This window comes from Beta vulgaris, chromosome 4 (assembly GCF_026745355.1).
Source record: "Beta vulgaris subsp. vulgaris cultivar EL10 chromosome 4, EL10.2, whole genome shotgun sequence".
Lineage (NCBI taxonomy): Eukaryota > Viridiplantae > Streptophyta > Magnoliopsida > Caryophyllales > Amaranthaceae > Beta > Beta vulgaris.
Window position 1 is genome coordinate 18459473 of NC_079205.1, and position 21368 is coordinate 18480840.

Sequence of the window (21368 nt, forward strand, 5' to 3'; positions counted from 1 at the left end):
TTGATAATTAATCGTTGTTATATAATAAAAAGATAGGTCAATATATGTAAAAGTTTCATTTATTAGGAAACACTATAAAAAAGTAAATAATTTTTTTCCTTGTCTAACTTCTAAATTCTTATTTCACTACAAATACACCTCTATTTATTATCATGACCCATCATTAATTGTAAATGGTTCTTGAGAATAGTGATTTGTAAGTAAATTTTTGTAAATATTTTTGTATGTATTGACATTCTAGGTTATTAGTTGTAGTTTGTATGTTAATTTGAAGTGTTAATAAAGTTTCCTGATTATTTGAGTGATTTGCTTGATTTTATAATGTGATTTTCTCAATTGTTTAAGTGATTTGTAAAGTTTCTTCTTTTAAGTGATTTGTGAATGAGTGTTGTAAATTAATTTTCGGTAGTTTTCTTTGAGTGTATGTCGATTTTGATTTTGACATTCCTTTTATAATTTGAAAAGGAAAGGAAGCAATAGGCATTTCAAAAGAGGACACCATTACTCTTCCCTTCTCTTATATAGGGTTGGGTTCTAGTGAGAACCTTCTTATGGTGAGAACCGTGAGAACCACTTAAATTGAGCAAAAACTTCATAAAATGAGTAAAAAAAAGTAACAAATGAGCCGAAACATAAATTGAGTAGAAAACATTAAGGTATCAAAAACGTAAAATGCAAAAAAATTGTAAAAGAAGAAAAAAACGTAAAATGAGCATAATAAAGTTAAATGAGAAAAAAAGTAAAATGAGCAAAACGTAAAATGAGCAAAAACGTTGATAAATGAGCACAAAATTGTTAAATGAGCAAAAGCATAAAATAAGTGGAACAAAAAATAAGCAAAAATGTTATGAAATGATCAAAAGTTTCGTAAAATGAGGAAAAATGAGTGGTTCTCATGGTTCTCACCATAAAGGTGGTTCTCATATATATATATATATATATATATATATATATATATATAATATATATATATATATATATATAATATATATATATTAATATATATGGTTGGGTTCTATTAAGAGCCCTCTTATGGTGAGAACCGTGAGAACCATTTAAAATGCGCAAAAACTTCCTAAAATGAGCAGAAAAAGTAACAAATGAGCAGAAACATAAAATGAGTAGAAAATATTAAGTCATCAAAAACGTAAAATGTACCAAAATGTAAAAGAAGAAAAAAAGTAAAATGAGCATATTAAAGTTCAACGAGAAAAAAAAGTAAAATGAGCAAAACTTAAAATGAGCAAAAACGTTGAAAAATGAGCAGAAAATTGTTAAATGAGCAAAACCTTAAAATAAGTGAAACAAAAAATGAGCAAAAATATTATGAAATGATCAAAATCATCGTAAAATGAGGAAAAATGAGTGGTTCTCATGGTTCTCACCATAAGGGTGGTTCTCATATGAACTTAAACCTATATATATATATATATATATATACATATATATATACATATATATATATATATATATATATATATATATATATATATATATATATATATATATATATACTACCTCTGTTTTTACTTAGTTGCAACAAATTCTACTTTTAGGTGTTTTTTATTAGTTGCAACATTTTTCTTTTTAGGAAAGCTTTTGGGATAATTTGACTATATTACCCTTACTTCACCTACTCTTTCACCATTTAATTACTAGCCTTTATATGCACGCGATGCGTGCTTTAATTTCAAAATTTGTTATTCTATTAGATATTTCATTCGTACTTTATTTATGATTAAACTTAAATGTGAAAAATTCAACAGTTAGAGGAATTTAGATATATTAATTCGCTAATGTAAAAAATTAAAAAGCTTGTGAGTGATTGTACATTAATTTTTTGTGAATGAATATTGAAAAGAAAGAACAAAAATAATGAGTTGGTTTAACTGAATTAAAGAGTATCAAAGGTAGTGAATGTTTAGACTTTTCATGTGCACGTTATGTATGCCTATCGTTTTTTATAAGGTATAAATATTTTGTCCATTTAATTTTTAATTGAAGTATTCGATGCATATTCCATTTTAAACTTCTTTTAAATGGCAAGTTGGAATGCGAATTTTTAAATGATTTGCTTTTGTAATTTTTTTCATTCCATTAGATCATTAAGGGCATTTTAGTCACTTCAAAAGAGGACACCACACCTCCTCCCTTGGCTTATATAATAGAGATAGTACTAGTAGCAAGGGCAAGTGGGTCAATTATATTCTCTTATCTCATTTTTTAAAGTTTGTACAAAAAGGTGAATATTGCAACTAAATAAAAACAGAGGTAGTATAACTATATATAACCTCATACGCAAGGATACGGATACCCCACATAACTTGATTCGTCAATCATATAATTCACTTGCTTGTAAGAACCACTCACTACTGGGGACTAATTCCATGTGCACCAGCTAACTTAGGATTTGGACAAGAGGATTTGGACAAGCCATATGATTTAGCTAGTCCGAAATTAATAAAGGATAATTACATCAAAGATAAACAGGCATATGATTCGCCAAAGTCTCTTTTACGTTCCATTATTGATTACAAAATTCAAATCCAATCCAAAAAGATAAACATGCAGTTTCTATCAATACGAGAAACATATAGCAAGTTTCGATTCTTCAAGTAGAGAGGACCGAATTATTATCCTTTAAGTGAAATCACTAGGTTTTAGGCCCGTGCATAATGCACGGGAACTATTTAGTATAATAACAATGTATATGTATCAGCTATAATGAAAACTTGTAAACGATTCTTACGTTAACTTGATAAAAAAACTTTGTGTTTAAGAGATATACACCTTTATATTAATTATAAAGTTGTTTAACATATAAATAATACTCATATGTTTTGGAAGACTTCTTTTTAGTGCAAAACAAAATTTATTAAGAAGATACTCCCTCATTCTATTTTTATAATATTGCAAAATGAGATTTTTACACTATCCATTCACCATCATAACCTTTCACTACACATTATGATTTTTATGTAAGGAAAAATATTGTCATATGGGGTCTTGTTAGATTCGTCTCGATATATACTTTCAGAATATCAATTTTGTATAATTTTACTAAAAAGTAATTAAAGATATTAATAGTTAAAATAGTGCATTGACAAACGTGAAAATTACTTAATTGTTGCAGTAGAAAAAGAACGGAGGTTGTATAACATAGTCATAAGCAAAGCCAACAACACCTTAAGAGGAACTTTGAAATTCCATATTTTCTCCACACTTTCGATACAATTGAACCGCTAATAACTTATGTATGGTAATTCTTTGAAAAATTAATAAAGTGATGACATAATTGAATATAATATACCAATTTTGGCGTAGCCCCACAAAGCCATCATCTAAGGGTTGAGATGACAAAGGTAAATTAATGATCTCAACTGCTTCAAAAAGGGAGAAAAGTTGCACGAACTTGGTCTTATCCCACTAACCACTTAGGGGTCAATTGTCTTAGAAACCCTCTCCACACTACAGTCTTCATTTTTTACTCGAAATGGCCTTAAAGTGTTAGACTTCCCATGTTTCTCATAAATTAGTACTATTAGGCAATTTTTACTCGTGACTGATAAATGGCTACATAAAATTAGCCATGACTAAGAACTGGTCTCGGAGATATAAACCTATCATGTGATACGAATTGTCCTTGACTTTTAACACATGGCTGAAAAAACTGACTTTTTTGTAACATCATAAGAAATTTTGTTCCAACTGACGAAATAAGTACCATATGGGGTATAAATACCTTATTCCCCGTTGCTACCTGAAATTACCACAATTTCGATGATATATTGTATCATACCTTATTCCCCGTTCCATCTGACGTAATGAGTATCATACGGGGTTTCCCACTTTACTTTTTTGCCTAAATACCTTATTCCCTGTTGCTACTCGAAATAATCCTTACTCATTAGTTTCTTCCTAAAAACAATTTTAAAATATATTAAGCCACCACAATTTTAATATTAAGAATTGTTTAGAAAATGATAATTTTGTATAGTAAACAAATATAAATATACAGTACTTGTATAATGTATGTGTGTTTTATAAGTTCTCCATATGATTTACATTTCAATATTATCTTTTACATAAAAAAAAAAGTTGTCAAAATAAAGTGCACAGGCAAATTACCAACTTTTCTAATTTGATAACTTATGATCTTTCAACGACAGTTTTACTCTCTTATAGACCAACTAAAATTGAATACTTATAAATCCCTCTTTTGATATATAATTAACTCATTTTGTTGATTCACCTTCTCAATTAGTGTCTCGAAGCTCATTAAAGAAAGCTATATTTTATAATTTAAGCACATGGGCCATGTTTCACTCTCTCTACTAATCCTTTATTTTAGAATTTTTATATAGAATGTTAAACCCTCTTAGACACAATAAATAATAATATTAATATATATACAATAAATTGGAGAGAGAACAATCATAAAATCAATGTCTGAATGTACTATTGGCCAAAGAAATTTCAATAATTAGAGGGTTGACAGCCCGTTGGATCACCTAATCATCTAAATTTTTTCGAACTTATATCATCATGGTTTTGTCAAAATAAGTTGAAGTGAACCGACCCTCTATGTTGGTTTTCACTTTTTTTTACCTTATTTAATTTCTTGTTTCATATATTGTCTCTTGTCTTACTTCTCTCACTTTAAGGTACTGTTCTCCCCAACTTATTTTCAGTTCAATTCAATTCCTAAATTATTATCATTATTATTAGTTATAATTTAATTCAGTTCAGTTCAATTCAGTTCAGTTGTTTATGCTAAAGAGAACAGCCCCAACTCTGTTTTTTTTTTAAAAAAAAAATTAGTATGTATTGGTCATGGATGTTATTTGTTAAGATGATTCATATTAGCCCACCTTAGACCACTTCGGGACTAAAGATTAAGTTGTTTTTTTTTTTATTATATGTAACCTCTGATCATAGTCATGGTGTGACATATTTTTTTTAACAAAACATCTTTTTATTTCTTATTTGGCAATAAAATCGGACTTACTTTTTACATCTTAAGTATAAGGTATCATCCGGATAATTCAAATCAAAGCAATTGGATGTCCAACCCGGGCCCATATGACCGATCAATAGAAATACTCCAACACTCCACCTTGGGGGATATTTTATAAATTAAAGATTTTATTAGGATGTTTCTCATAAAATCATGGTTGAATAGTAGCTCATGAATTATTATAATAATATCGTGTAATTAAAAATATATTTTAAAACCGACTTATGACCCGTGTGTTCAGTGATTGATGTAACTAATGTCATGATAAAATGCACGGGAAGTTTTTTGTTGATTAGAAAACTAAAAAAAATATCGATTGACTTTTTTATTTATACAATTTCTTTAGTACCACAAATATACAGTAAGGGCATGTTCTCCCCAGCTTATTTTCAGTTCTGTTCAGTTCAGATCAGTTCAATTCAGTTCAGTTCAGATCAGTCGTTCAGTTCAGATCAGTTCAAATCAGTTCAGTTCAGCTCTTGACAATATTTTTACTCTCACATATCACTATTCATTTCAGTTCAATTCAGTTCAATTCAGTTCAGTTCAGTTCAGTTCAGTTCAGTCCAGCTGTTTTATGCCGAAGAGAACATGCCCTAAGTTATTGTTACTTGAGGGTAACTTTTTGTCACAAATACATCAGTTTTCTCAATCTAGAAGTGATCCATTTAAGATTAAAAGTTACCGCTTTTACCAATAAATTTTATTATACATCTAGATATAATAGTTGGAAACAATTAGTTTTAACTTGTCGAAAAATTACATTTTGAACATATTGCTTTAGACCCTTGTAGATTGTACGCATAATTATCATTTTTTTTTTTAATATGTTTGAAGTTCAATACTATTTTAGGTATACTTAATTACATCTAATAGTTGTTTTTGTACTTCATGGTATCTTGTGTAAAGTCATATATATTATGTAGATTACGATCTATATTATATTACTAAAAGTTACACAAGAAACACATGTCACTTCGTACTATAATTTTTTCCCAACAAAATAATTTTTCTGTATTTTCTATTTTTTTCGCCTGTCCCTTCTACTTTGTGGCAAGAAGTTATACGTTTGAGATATGATTTGGACTTGTGCATAATGCACGGGAATTGTTTTTTTTAAGTAGTTGTTTTTGTTCCAAATTTATTAAATTCATAATAATCAGATTTCATGCATTTAAGGTTGAAATAATATAAAATGTAAAATTATATTTCATGATATATACAAATCATTTTTTACAACATTTTAAACAATCTTTTTAATCGTGATATATACATCTATAAATAGGTACGTAAATGAAATAAAAAACACATTAAAATACGGGGGAATATTTTATAAATTTAAGATTTTAGGATGTTTCTCTTAAAATCATGGTTGAATATTAGCTCATGATTTAATTTTTTATTATCATATCGTTTAATTAAAATATATTTTTAAAACTGGCTTATGACCAGTGTGTTAAGGGATATAATTGATTTTATTTCCTTAAAGGTTACACTTATGTGGCAAGTAATTGATTAATTTTAAAATCCTAACATCTAATTGATTTGTTGCCTAAAATGCTAGAATCATGGATAAAAGGAATTCAATTACGTCTAAAATTATGAGCTGAAAATGAGAGATCTTAAGGCTAATGACACGTGGCAGATTGATGAAATGTAATGGAGAAATCGAGGAGCAATGTGAGGCTTTGAATAATGGTGGCTTGACACGTAGGCAGAAATTTTCTTCCTTTAATAATATATATGATTGAACACGTTTGGTCCGATTATATGACCCATTCCATCTACGGAGAAATTACTAAAATACCAGTATTTTTAGGAGGGACAATTCTTCACCAAATGGAGTCGACTCTAATACTGTCATTTATTGGAAATCTTAGCCTCTATTATTAGGGGTTGTCTTATCTAGGGTTGCTTTGTGCTTATCGGTTGAGTCGAGCCCCAACTTGTTATGTAACTCCCTGGATATGTATCCTTAATCGTCAGCGGAAGCATATCTTGAACCTATGGGTTATGGCCCACTAATAAAATAACAGCCTAAAATAACGCCTTAAACATACAAATGTTTATCTTAAAGCAATAATTATTATCCAATAATACAGAATATTCTAATTATCCTAAATATCTCTATTATATAAGGGAAGGGGGAGCTCTGGTGTCCTCTTTTGAACTGACTATTTTACCCCCCTTCCCTTTCTAAATTACAAAAAGAATCTCAAAATTAAAATCGGAACTCAAAAGATGGAAGGCTAAACCAAAATATATACTCATCATTACTTTCCTAAACTTTGAATACCTTTTCAACGGTTCAAAACATAATTACAGCTAAAACAAAGAAAATCTCCCTTATCATCACACCATTATGATCAAAAGTTGAGTCAAAGGAGGATTTTGAGCAAATCTCAATCCGACAACATCGACAGAGGGTTTTTCCAAACATATGTCCCAGCAATTTTTGCCTCTTTCAATCGTTGTAATCTCTATTATATAAGGAAAGAGGAGCTACGGTGTCCTCTTTTGAACTGACTATTTTGCCCCCCTTTCCTTTCTAAATTACAAAAGGAATCTCAAAATTAAAATCGGGACTCAAAAAAACTACCGAAAATTAATTTAACACTCACTCACAAATCACTTAAAAGAAGAAACTTTACAAATCACTCATACAATAAAGAAAATCATGTTATAAAAATCACGCAAATCACTCAAATAAGAAACTTTATTAAAACTTAAAATTAATACAAAGTAAAACTAATAACCTAGAACTCAATACATACAAAAACATTTACTACAAAAATTTACTTACAAATCACTGTTCTCAAGAACCATTCACAATTACATACTCAAAAAGTTACCTATAAACACAAATTTGAAAAAAGCATAAGATTTTGACGCGATATCGCACATTCATCCATCGACAATTTGCGAACTTCGAAAAAGGTACATAATTCTTTTAAACTTCAAAATTATTTCACATTAGTTGAAATAAACAATAGCAAATTAGTTGACTGTTATGTAGTTAAAAAAATGGAGATGACAACAATGAGTTCAAAAGGGCTTTTATACAATCAGACTTAAATTTAATTCATTTTCATATAAAACAAATTTAGTTTTTTCTAAAAAAATGCCAATATTAAATTTTTTTCCCAAAACTTTTGCAAAAAGTCCATGTTCAGAAATAAATTTTGAAAAACAAAACAATATCAAACTTTTTGCGAACAATTTTTGCAAAAATCCATTTTCAGAAAAAAAAACTAAATTAATTTGCGAAAAGTAACGATTTTTGTTTTTCTAAAAAAATTCCAATATCAAATTGTGTATGAAAAAAAATCAAAATTTCATTTCAAATATAATTGAAGCTCAAAGTGTTAAAATTTAGAAAAGGACAAAAATTGAAACGATGAAAATTTTAAATATCAATGTGTGCAAACATAATTTAGAAGTTAGACAAGGAAAAAAAATGAGGTGTATTTGTAGTGAAATCATAATTTAGAAGTTAGACAAGGAAAAAAATTATTTACTTTTTCATAGTGTTTCCTATATATAATGAAACTTTTACATATATTTGGACCTATCTCTTTCTATTATATAATAGCGATTAATTATCAAGGTAAAAAGGTTTATGTAAAATATCATTCAAGAATTAAAGTACAACATATCTCTATTATATAAGGGAAGGGGGGGCATTGTTGTCCCCGAATGAAATTTTACCCTTTTTACTTTAAAACTAGTTATTAGGCCCGGGCTATGCCCCGGGTAAGAAAAAATTTCATTTATTAATATAATACTTTATGATAATAATACTAAATACAACTTAGCCTAGTGGTTAAAACTTTAGCATAAGTACTTGAGGTCTCGAGTTCAAACCCTATACTATACAATTTCTTAATTTTTTTATTGTACATGGATTATATGAACTAAAACTCCCTATGGAGAGCGCCATGTGGCACATTTTCTTGTGTTCGCACGCCTTTTAATATATTTGTATAGATTACAAATCCACTTACAAACCAAAGGGAGATTCAAATAAAAATATTGGAAATAAAATTATAACAGTCACTCACAAGTCAACTTAAATCATAGAATTGCATAACTTACATTATACAAATCACTCAAATGATGAAACTTTACAAAAACCAAAAAATTAACTTACAAACTACAACCAATACACTAAAACGTCAATACATACTCACAAAAATTTGACTTGAAATCCAAGTGTCCACTTTGTTCACAATATATGAAATAGTGTACTTAATCTAAAAATCAACTAAAAAATTATAATATTAGAAATCATAGATAAATTCAATAAAATTTCTATTTTGCTCATAGAATTTTGACGTTGAAAAGTAAAAAAAAAAAAAAAAAACACGGGTGAGAGACTAAACCAATTAAATTTTGTAACTAAAAATAATTATATTTTGTATGTCTAATGTTCAAATTTTGACTTTTACATAAGTCCAAAAAAAATCGAGTTTCTAACTTAAAAAGAATTCAAGCACGCATCGCATGCAAAAAAATGCTAGTATATATATAAAAAAAGTTGCTTCAACTCAACATTTCAAGAGCATCCTTGACATAACTTATTCTTTGCCATCTTCGTAATACCTAAATAATTTCAGAGAATCGAAAAAAAGGAAAAAGACATAAAATAACTTAAAATAAGTTGAAAGCTCAATAACTTCACTCAACCCGTAAAAAGGGTTTTAGTTCATAATCATTTTCACATATGGGGTTCCTCAATAGCTCAATAACATGTATGTATGTATCCGGCTGTGATACCATACTGTTGGGAAATATTACAAATAATCTTGCAGCGGAAATAATATTCGTTATCCCTTTCGTATATAAACAAAATAAGCTAACAATTATATCTCAATGATAAAATAAAACAACTCACAAAGTGTTTATAAAATACAAACTAATATTCGATGGTACATCTCAAAATATAAAGTGTTTCTATATTTTTGAATGTGATTATATCAAAATCTACATGATTACACACTATGTAATCCTTCTATTACTAAGTAATGAGCGACTGGAATGAAATAAACTATACCTCATTAATCATCTCCCTATTTTCCCTCTATATCATTATTTCATTACCTATAAATTATCCCTTACTTGTTTTTAGCAAAATCTAATGGAATATTATCCAACACTCTGCACACGCTACACATCATGAAGCCCATTCAACAGTTGCAATAACCTCTCCTCCTCTTATAATTGCTGGTCATTCATAGCTTTCACAAAAGCATTCACCTCACTTGTTAGGGTGGTTATGGGAGGTAAATTGTTCAATAATTCAAGTTCCTCGCATAGACCTCTCATTTCTATATAGTAACCAGTCACACTTTTCACCTTGCTTAGTCTCATACGATGCATTAGACAACTTGTACTTTCTTGAACCATTAGTAACTTCATACCTTTTTCAAGGTGTTTCCACATCTCGGCAGAACTATTGAGGAACATTATGCACTTTATATGGACTCACTAACATTCCCAATGATCCATGAGATCACCCTGTTATTACAGGTGTCCCAAGCTTCTTGTTTCACCGCTTCACTCTCATCCCTTTTAACTGTTTTTATCAAAAAAACCAAGTTTTCTCTTAGAAGCTAACCCTATTTCTAGAGACCTTTTCCAGGATCTATATTTAGAAGATCCCTGGAGTTTCTCTATTGTGACAGATTTACTTCCATCTGATGGATGAAGATACAAAGGGCTACCACTATCTTTTCCTGCAACCATTTTGTTCTACTAAACACGGCAGAATTCTACTACACCCAATAGTCTAACAAAGATTCACAACAGATAGAAAGAACATAACATACTAAAGATGCAAACTTTAAGTCACATACCTCACAACTTCAAATTTACAATCTATGAAACTTTGTAGAAAATACATGAGAGTAAATAGTTGAAAATCGAACCTTGCTCTGATACCATGATGACATTTACAATGTCACTAAAATTGTGTTTCAATGCACTACAAAAATTAGAGCATTATAGAAACAAATTATGGCAACAAAAATTTGAATTGTTAATAGATAGCAACATATATTATTTTTTTGTTACCTATTATAAAGTGACGTTTTTTACTCTAATTTTTCAACAAATAAAAGCAACATATTTTTGATTTGTTGCTATTGAAAACTAGTTGTTTTACTATTTGTTGCTAGATAGCATCGTATTTTCAATTTGTTGTCATATAACAACAAACTACGACAACAAATATTTGGTTTGTTGTCATTAGATACCATTAATTTTACTATTTGTTGTTAGATGGCATCATTTTTGCGATTTGTTGTCATTTAGCAACAAATTACGATAACCAATTGTGGCTTTGTTGACATTAGGAACAACTAATTTTACTAACTGTTACTAGATAACATCATATTTCCAATTTGTTGCCATTTAGCAACAAATTACCAAAACCAATATTTCATTCGTTGATCACATTAGAAACAACTAATTTTATGATTTGTTGATATATGACATCATATTTTCATTATGTTGCTATTTAGAAGCAAATATGGAAATAGATATTTGATTTGTTATCGTTGGAAACAATATATTTTATTATTTGTTGCTGAAATAACATCAGTTTTTCCTAAAAATGTATCCCACATCGAAGAAAGATTAGCCAAACTACCAATTTATATGTCAAGAAATTTCATACACTATTATCAATTTCTATTAGTATCAGTATGCAAATCATTTAGAATTGTAAGTGGACCGACTTTCCTTCTCTTTATTAATTTGCATAAATGTATTTATCAAATTATCAAACAATTAACAAAAAAATAAAAGTTTAACCCACGTTGTATGAAGAGTGCATTAGTCAAAGTGTAACTCTATTACAATCAAAAGTTTGTTTCTATTTATAGCAACCAATATCAATAATTTGTTACTAATGTCTAGCAACAAAACATTAATAATTTGTTGCGATAAGTCGCAACAATCATTTATAACTTGTTACTAGAGTTGGCAACAAATTCGCCAAATATAGAAACCAACATGGCAACAATATTTCAATGGATGCTATGTGGCAACAAAAATGTTTCAGCTTTTGTAGCTAAAATCATATGGAAACAAGCCTTTTAGCAACAACTATTTTTTGTTTCCAATTTGTTGCTAACGCGAGTTAGCAACAAATTTCTCATGAATACCAACAATTTTTTACTGTTGCTAAATTGATTTATTTTTATAGTGATGAGACAGTAGTTCAGCTTTCTTTCTCTCAAGTGTTTCTCTCATTTCATTCATATTGTGTTAAGCTAGAAGAAAGCATTACAACCTTAAATATGACGCCATAGTTGCCAATATCTAGGTCATGAATTCAGTGTCCTATACAAAGAGACACATACACAATCATAGGTAAGACCAAGATTCACAAAACTGAAAAAGTAATCACACAAGACCACATAAAGAATCCGCCTAGGAATTATAATGGACGTAAAAGAGAATATTGGGTTGCACACTGCTGGACAACACACCTCATTTCAACAGGGGGGTTGGGTCGAGAGAGAAACAAGAGGGAAGAGAGTTCGGGTCATTTACGGTTAGTTAGAGTTTGCTAGCTAACAGAACTACATATTAAAGACTAATGGTGTTAGACTTTTGATAGTCATAAGGTTCTTCTAATGTATTTATAATAAACCTTAGGTTATATGGTGATTTCTTAAACTTGCGGAGATATATGATGCAAAAATAATTTGTTGAAGATATATGGTAAAAAAACGTTAAATAAATAGTGTTATTGAAGGAATGTGATTCCGTGACGATTGCATTCCATGAGGAAATGTTATATGCAAATTACAAATGTAAGTTAGGCTATAATTTAGCTAACTAAAATTGTAACTAAATATACACTACTAAATGAGAGAGATATAATATATACATGATATATATTCTAACACACCCCTTCAGTCGAAGCGGGAGGATCGCAGATGCTAAGACTGTCCCGAAAATCATCAAATAATACGTTTGAAGGCCCTTTTATAAAAATATCAGCAATTTGGTAACGGGATGGGACATGAAGCACACGGACTTCACCACGAGCTACTTTTTCACGGACGAAGTCAATATCCATCTCAATGTGTTTAGTGCGTTGATGTTTAACTGGATTGCCCGATAAGTAGATAGCACTCACATTGTCACAATACACTAGTGTAACCTTTTGAACCGGATAATGCAACTCTAGAAGCAAATCTCGGAGCCAGTAAGTTTCAGAAACAACATTAGCAACACCTCTGTATTAAGCCTCAACACTGCTACGGGAAAGGGTAGGTTGTCCTTTTGAAGACAAAGAAAACAAGTTGTCTCCGAGGAAAACACAATAACCAGAGGTAACCGATGGGTGTCAAGACAACCTCCCCAATCTGCATTTGTATATGAGATAAGACCATCAATTTTGGACTTGTACAAGTGGAGACCAAAGAAAACGGTGCCCTGAATGTAACGTATGATACGCTTGAGAGCATGCATATGCTTAGTAGTCGGAGCATGCATATGGAGACAGATCTGTTGCACGACATAGGAGATGCATGACCGAGTAAATGTAAGATATTGAAGAGCACCTGCAAGACTACGATACGTAGTCGGATCATCATAAGGAGTGTCGGCGGTGGCACTAAGTTTAGACTTAGTGTCAACAGGAGTAGGACATGGACTACAATTAAACATTTCTGCACGTTCAATAATTTGAGCAGCATACTGTTTCTAAGATAAGAAAATACTATGAGCATGACGAGTGACGACAATACCTAAAGAGAAACTCAAAGGACCCAGATGCTTCATAGCAAACTCAGATGCTAAAAGAGTCATAATGTTCGTACGCAGCCGATCAGAGGAAGTTGTAAATATAATGTCATCCACATATAATAGAATATTATAAGCAATGTCGGAACCAATCTTGTAGATGAATAAAGAGTGATATGACTGACTGTGAGGAAACCCAATGGTAGCAACAAAATCAGCAAATCTTTAGTACCAAGCTCGAGGAGCCTGTTTCAAGCCGTACAGAGATTTCTTCAAAAGATAAATATGATCAGGATAAGTTTTGTGACAAAAACCCACGGGTTGATGCATATAGACTGTTTCATTAAGATGACCATGCAGGAAAGCATTCTTGACATTCATTTGATGAATGGGCCAAGATTTGGAAAAAGCAATACTAAGAACTGCTCGAATTGTGGCATGTTTGACCACCGGGCTAAAAGTCTCATCACAATCAATGCCCTGCTGCTGAGTTTTCCCATCACCTACAAGACGAGCCTTATAACGCTCAAAAGAACAGTCAGATTTGTGTTAATGATGAAAAATCCACATAGACCAAATAACATTCACATTAGGTGGCCGAGGCACTAATTCCCAAGTCTTATTGTCAATTAAAGCATTAAATTCATCCAACATTGCATTCTTCCAATTTTGATCACGAATAACACTAATAGGACTTTTTGGGAGAGGGGAAATATCCGTCGTGGTCGAAAGATGAAGATTGGAGGAATATTTGGGATTGTGTTTATAAATACCATTGATGGCTCGAGTAGTCATGCGATTGGACATGGGATGGTTGGGCCTTTGTGAATTAAGTGTAGTGGAGGGAGGATGGTCAGCATGCTGCGGAGAGGAGGTAGGCGAATTGGGAATTGCACGTTGAACTGGGCTGGGAAAAGGAGATATGCTTGCAGAGGGAGAAGTGGGTTGTAGGCCCAAGTGAGAAGGGAGGGGGGAAAGGCGTGGAGCTGGAGAGGAAGGCGCAGGATATGGGCCCATGTGAGACTGCAACCCAAATGGTGGTGTCCAGATGAGCTGGCAACAGGAGAAGTCCAAAGATCACTATGAATAATATCAAACGGCAAGAAAGTATGAGATAAAGAATCAGTAAATGGTGGTTTAGCATGTTTCCCAAGAGGACAAGATGAGCAAAAAATGTTACAAGCCTTATTTCAATCAATAAACTTATTACTACGAAGAGAGTTTATAATAGCATCGCCAGGATGGCCTAGACAACTATGCCAAAGATCATAAGTCATATCAATAAGAGCTAATTGGTTGAAAGGTGTGGCTTGTGAGTTTGAGAAAAGTGGATATAAGTCTCCAATACCGTTACATCTCATTAGTCTGGTCCCCGTCTGTAAGTCGTTGATAGAGAAACCAAAAGGGTCAAAAGAAATAGAAACCATATTGTCAGTGGTAAATTTACGAACAAAGATCATATTTTTAATGAGTTTGGGGGCATGTAACACATTTTGAAGGATAAAGGGAGGATAAGGTGAGTATAAAGTAGTGCTACCGTGACCAACAACGGGAATTAAATGACCATTACCAACAATCTTATGATTTTTATTGCTAAAATTGAAATAAGAAGAGAGAATACCTGCATCCGCCGTCGTGTGAGATGTCGTGCCGGTATCCGTGTAATACTTTCCATCAGGTTGAGAGAGCGATAAGGCATGCATTGTAGCTTCAATATTCGTGGGCACGTAACCAACAGTAGAAGAATTAGGAGGAGCAATGACATTGTACGCTTGTGGCTTTGACCCAAGAACCCCAGGCCCAGTATTGGGTTTGTGGGCCGAAATAAAAGGCCTAGGCTGCCATGTAGATGCTGGGAAAGGACACGGTGGAATCGTCCACCCTCCCTAGCCATGCGTCCACTGTGGCTAGGTGACGGGTGGACCGTGCTGACGAGGCTTCTACTAACCGTACGGCTGACTGGGTGGACCACGAGTGGACCCACCATGTTGACTGGACCCTTTGCCTCTCCCATTATAATTTTTAGAATTGTTGCCCCCGTTGTTATTAGTATTATTATTGGGTCGTTTAGAAGCAGTGGGAGAGGACTCAGATGATGCGGCTACCATGGCGGCACCGGATCGGGTCCCATGGCCACCAGACTCGCGTGCCGCACAAGTTTAATGGTGCGCTCTGTCATCTTCAACCTTGAGCGACAACTTTCAAATGACGGTAACGGTTCTTGGTTTTGTATAAAATCCACGGTACCACCAAAAGCTTCCAGTAAGGAGCCGGTGAGGTGTAAAACTAACCTGTTATTTGATACTGGGGCATCAACATCAGTGCGCAAGGCGGTCGACAATAAATGGAAGATGGTTGTAGTAGGTACCAATGGAGGTAAAATCTTCAAATAATGCAACATTAGTAAAATCTTCTTCAAGATGGGTAGCACAGTAGGCTTTATTGTATTGGAATAAGGATTCAAGACGCTTCTATGTCGCCTCGACGGTGTCATCACACTAGGGGAAAAAAAAGGAAGGGCTGCGCAGGAAAGACTGCGCTTTTCTTAAAAGCGCAGCCCTACTAAGTGAAGGGCTGCGCTTTTTTAAAAAGCGCAGCCCTACAAAACAGAAGGGCTGCGCTTTTTAAAAAAAGCGCAGCCCTTCACTTAGTAGGGCTGCGCTTTTAAGAAAAGCGCAGCTCTTCTTACACTAAGAAGGGCTGCGCTTTTCTAAAAGCGCAGCCCTACTAAATGAAGGGCTGCGTTTTTTGGGACACGCGCAACCCTTCATGGGCTTTTTTTTTTTTTTTTGAGAAAAGCGCACATATGGGCTTAAAAGAATCACTAGGGTTTACTCCAACGCACAGCCCCTCATTCTCTCAGTCTCTCTCGCTCGTACCTCTCACAAAATCTCATTCTCTCTCTCCTCTCTCACAACGGCGTTCTCTCTCGTCTCTCAATCTCTCTCGTCTCTCAATCTCTCTCGTCTCCTCATACATCAAAAGTCTCGTCTCCTCATCTGCGTTTCACGGCGTTCTTAGGCATATATTCCGGTGAAAGTCGTCTCCTCATTTGCGTTTCACGGCGTTCTTGGGCATATATTCCGCTCATTTGTCTTTCAGTATTCTGGTGTACTTTGAAGCCTTCATTCTTGGGCATATATTCCGGCGTTCTTGCAATTCAGTAGTTTCAGGACATACATAGCCTTCGTTCTCTTGTTCCTCGCCGATCCACTCTGGGAAGAGGTACTTCCACTCGAAAAGCTCCGAAACCTTTTCGAATGAGATATTTGTGTAGGTTTTGTAACTTATTGATAGAAGAAATTTTTGGCTTTTTGCGTTGTAATACGATTTCATTCATTGGTAGTGTTCTCGATTTTGTTGATGTTTATTGCAGTTTTTATGATGTTAAAATTGAATCTGATGCAATTTCATTCTAAGTATTCACTTGATTCACTTGATTCAGGTTGATTTTTTGTAGCAAAATGCTGCTATTTGATAAGAAGTTGTGAATGTAATTTTTTTTTGTCTCATAATTTTAAATATTCTCTCTCGCTCGTCTCGATTTTGTCTCGTGATTTTTCAGTATATCATGAGTGTTGCTAATGTGGTTTCATACCTTTGTTTAAAGCAAGGGGAATGCGTTCATATTGTAGTTTTGATTGCTCCGACGAAATATATGAAAAAAAAATTGGCAAAAAAATTTTTTTTTTTTTTTTTTTTTTTTTGGTAGGAAGGGCTGCGTTTTTTAGGTAAAAGCGCAGCCCTTCTAGCCATGAAGGGCTGCGCTTTTACCTAAAAAGCGCATCCCTTCTAGCTATGAAGGGCTGCGCTTTTACCTAAAAAGCGCAGCCCTTCACAGTGAAGGGCTGCGCTTTTCTAGCGCAGCCCTACTTAAAATGTGAAGGGCTGCTATTGAAAGGGCTGCTGTCAAAAAGCGCAGCCCTACAGGCCTTTTTCAGCGCAGCCCTTCTTCGTTTTTCCACTAGTGTCACGTTTAAGGATGGCATGAAGAAGATTGGGAGATATAGTGTCGTAAATTCATTGAAGCATGGCGGCATCAAGACGATTCCATTATGCAGGATCAGCGGTTTTGGCCTTGTCATACGTGGCTTTGGCGGTGTCTTCCGTGGGTGGAACCAAATGATCATAAAGATCATGAACTCGAGCAAGGTTAGTGAAGAGAGCAGCCCAAGAATGGTACATACTTTGCTCGTTGTCTAACATTACGAGAACGAGAGACTTCACATTAGTGATGGTAAGGGTAGAGTGAAACTTTGGGGAGTCTACCATGGATAGGATGAAGAGAAAAGAAAGAAGAAGAAGATGGGCTAGGGTTGGATGGGGATCGAAAATTAGTCTGATACCATGAAGAAATGTGATTCCGTGATGATTCCATTCCATGAGGAAATGTTATATACAAACTACAGAGGTAAGTTAGGCTACAATTTAGCTAACTAAAATGGTAACAAATATACACTACTAAATGAGAGAGATATAATATATATTAGATATTAATCAAGAAAATTCTCCATGGTAGTAGAAAGATCATGTAATTATAATATCTAGAATAATCTAGGAAAATATCCATGAAAATATCTATGTTAGAAAAATCTAGATATTTTTCTAGAATGATGTATAATAATATCTAGCCTAGCGAAAATCCTAGAAAAGTCCTAAGAAAAGTCTAGATGTAAAAATCCTAGAAAAATCTAGAAGATGCACAACTTTTCTTACCACACTTATAAATAGGTGATGGTGTAAGCCTTGAGGATGTATGAAAAAAAACATCAAAAAGTTAATGAAAAAGCCTACCATTTTCCACAAACAATCTCTCCCTTTACCATCAAACAACAACACTCTTTGATCAAAAACATCTCTTAAGCATAACAGTTCACTACTACTTCCGCTTAAGTTTCCTACATTTGGTATCAGAGCCACTATAATCCAAAGCCTTCAACAATTAAACACAAAATAATCCAACTCCCTTAAAAAAAACCAAACACCACATAAATTTAAATGACTTCCCAAACACTTCAACCTCAAACACATTTAACTACCCTCAAGTAAATTGGGTACCCACATTTAAGGGAGAAAATATCAACAATGGTCTATCCAAATGAAATCCTTATTTATCCCACAAGATTTGTGGGAGTTAGTACAAAATGGTTATGAACAACCAAATGATTTAATCCAAGAAGCTACTTGGGATGAAACACGACGAAAGCAATATAAACAAAATCGGATAAGGGATAATTATACCCTATCCTTGATCTATCGAGGAGTAGATGAAACTATTCTCCCTACCATCATGGCTGCTACAACGGTCAAGGAGGCTTGGAGTATCCTAGAGACAAAATATAGGGGCTCCGAAAAGGTAATACTCTTTAAACTCCAATCTTTATGGAGAGACTTTGATAGTTTGTTAATGGTGGAAAATGAAATAACTCAAGAGTTTTTTAGTCGAGTAACAAATATTGAACTAATAGAGAAAAAATTGAAGATGTCCAAGTTGTTCGGAAAATATTAAGAAGTCTCCCTAGAAGTTATGATCATATAGTGGCTGCTATAGAAGAGTATAATAAAGATTTATCTAAATTGAGTTTAACTGAATTAATGGGCTTCCTTCTAGCACATGAAGATATAATGCGGAGATTTACAGAGCAGCCACTAGAACAAGCATTTCAAGCAAAATTAAAATTCTCTAATAATGGAGAAAATAAAAATGGCTACGATAAAAATTTCCAAAGAGGGACATCATATAACCGTGGCAGGAGGAGAGGAAGTTATAAAAATCAAGTCACTCGAGTAAATAATCAATCTGGCTCCTATTGCAATTTATGTAAGAAAAATGGCCATAATACACAAGATTGCCGGTCTAAGTGTAATAGATGCAGAAAGCACACTCATTTTGAAAAAGATCGTTGGTTCCGGCAAAAGGAAGAGGCCAATTTTGCGGAAAATAAGGAGCCCAAAGATCAATTATTTTAAACATGTTTAAATGCTCATCAAGAGTCAAATGATTTATGGTATATTGATAGTGGTTGTTCTAACCACATGACTGGCAATAAAAATTCATTTGTCAGTCTAGATGAAAACATAAAAACACAAATTACTCTTGGTGATGGAAGCAACCAAGAACTTGCTGGAAAGGGACAATTGCCGTTAGAGCGAGAAACGACTCCTCTAAATTTATTCACAAAGTTTTCTATGTCCCTAGGCTTGCACAAAATTTATTAAGTGTAGGCCAACTAATGCAAAGAAGCTATATGGTGAAATTTGATGCTAATAAATGCCTCATATTTGATAAGAGAAAAGGGCAATTAATTACTAATACTCAAATGTCTCCTACTAAAATATTTCCATTAAGAATGCAATTGGAGCATAATGTTGCCCTAAGTTCTATGGTGGATGAGTCCATATTGTGGCATTTAAGATTCGGGCATCTAAATTTTAACAGTTTAAAACTGTTAAAACGAAAAGAAATGGTGACTGGGTTTCCACCTATATCAAATGAAAGAAAAATATGTGAGGGTTGTATATATGGCGAAATGCATAGATTGCCATTTCCTACTTCATCCTGGAGGGCCAGAGCTCCATTAGAGCTTGTTCATGCAGATCTATAGAGCCCTACTAGAAATCCGTCTCTTGGCGTAAAAAGATATTTTCTATTATTTGTCGATGACTTCACTCACATGATGTGGGTTTATGTCTTGGAGCAAAAGTCGGAAGCATTTTCCCACTTCATGCAATTCAAAGCCTTCACAGAAAAACAAAGTGAGCATTCAATAAAAATTCTAAGAACAAATCGTGGGGGACAATTTACAAGTAAAGAATTCAACAGCTTCTGTAAGGAGCATGGAATCAAAAGAGAATTAACTGTCAGACGCACACCAAAATGGTGTTGTAGAGAGGAAAAATCGGACCATTGCTGAGGTGGCCCGAAGTATGATGCAAGGCAAAAACTTGCCCAAATGTTTTTAGGCCTAAGCCGTACATACAACTATCTACGTTCTCAATCGATCTCCCACGAAGGCCGTCATGGGTACGACACCCTATGAAGCTTGGCATAAAAGAAAGCCAAGAGTGGAGCACCTAACAGTATTCGGGTGCATCGCATATGCCCACATTCCGAAAGAAAATCGAGAAAAACTGGATGGAAAAGGAGAAAAATGTATCTTCATCGGATATAGTGACGAATTTAAGGGGTATCATCTCCATCAGCCTGAATCCAAGAAATTAATCATCTCAAGAGATGTCGTCTTCGACGAAGGAGCACAATGGACGTGGACGGAGAAGGAATCTCAACCACATGAAGGAGATTTTATTCAACCAAGTTCAAGTGAAGATGAAGGTCCGACTCATCCAACAACGCAGCCATCATACAACCCATCATCACCGAGATCTCCAACAACATCCTTGAGATCGGTGAGTCCAACATTAGGATCAAGCTCTCATAGCTCAGGTCCAGTAGTGCGACGTTCACAAAGAGATCGACGACCACCAAGCTACTTGGAGGATTTCCAGTGCAATCAAGCTATCATGGCTCTCTTTACTAGCGAACCACAAAGCTTTCAAGAAGCAGCACGAGAAGAGAAATGGATCGAGGCCATGA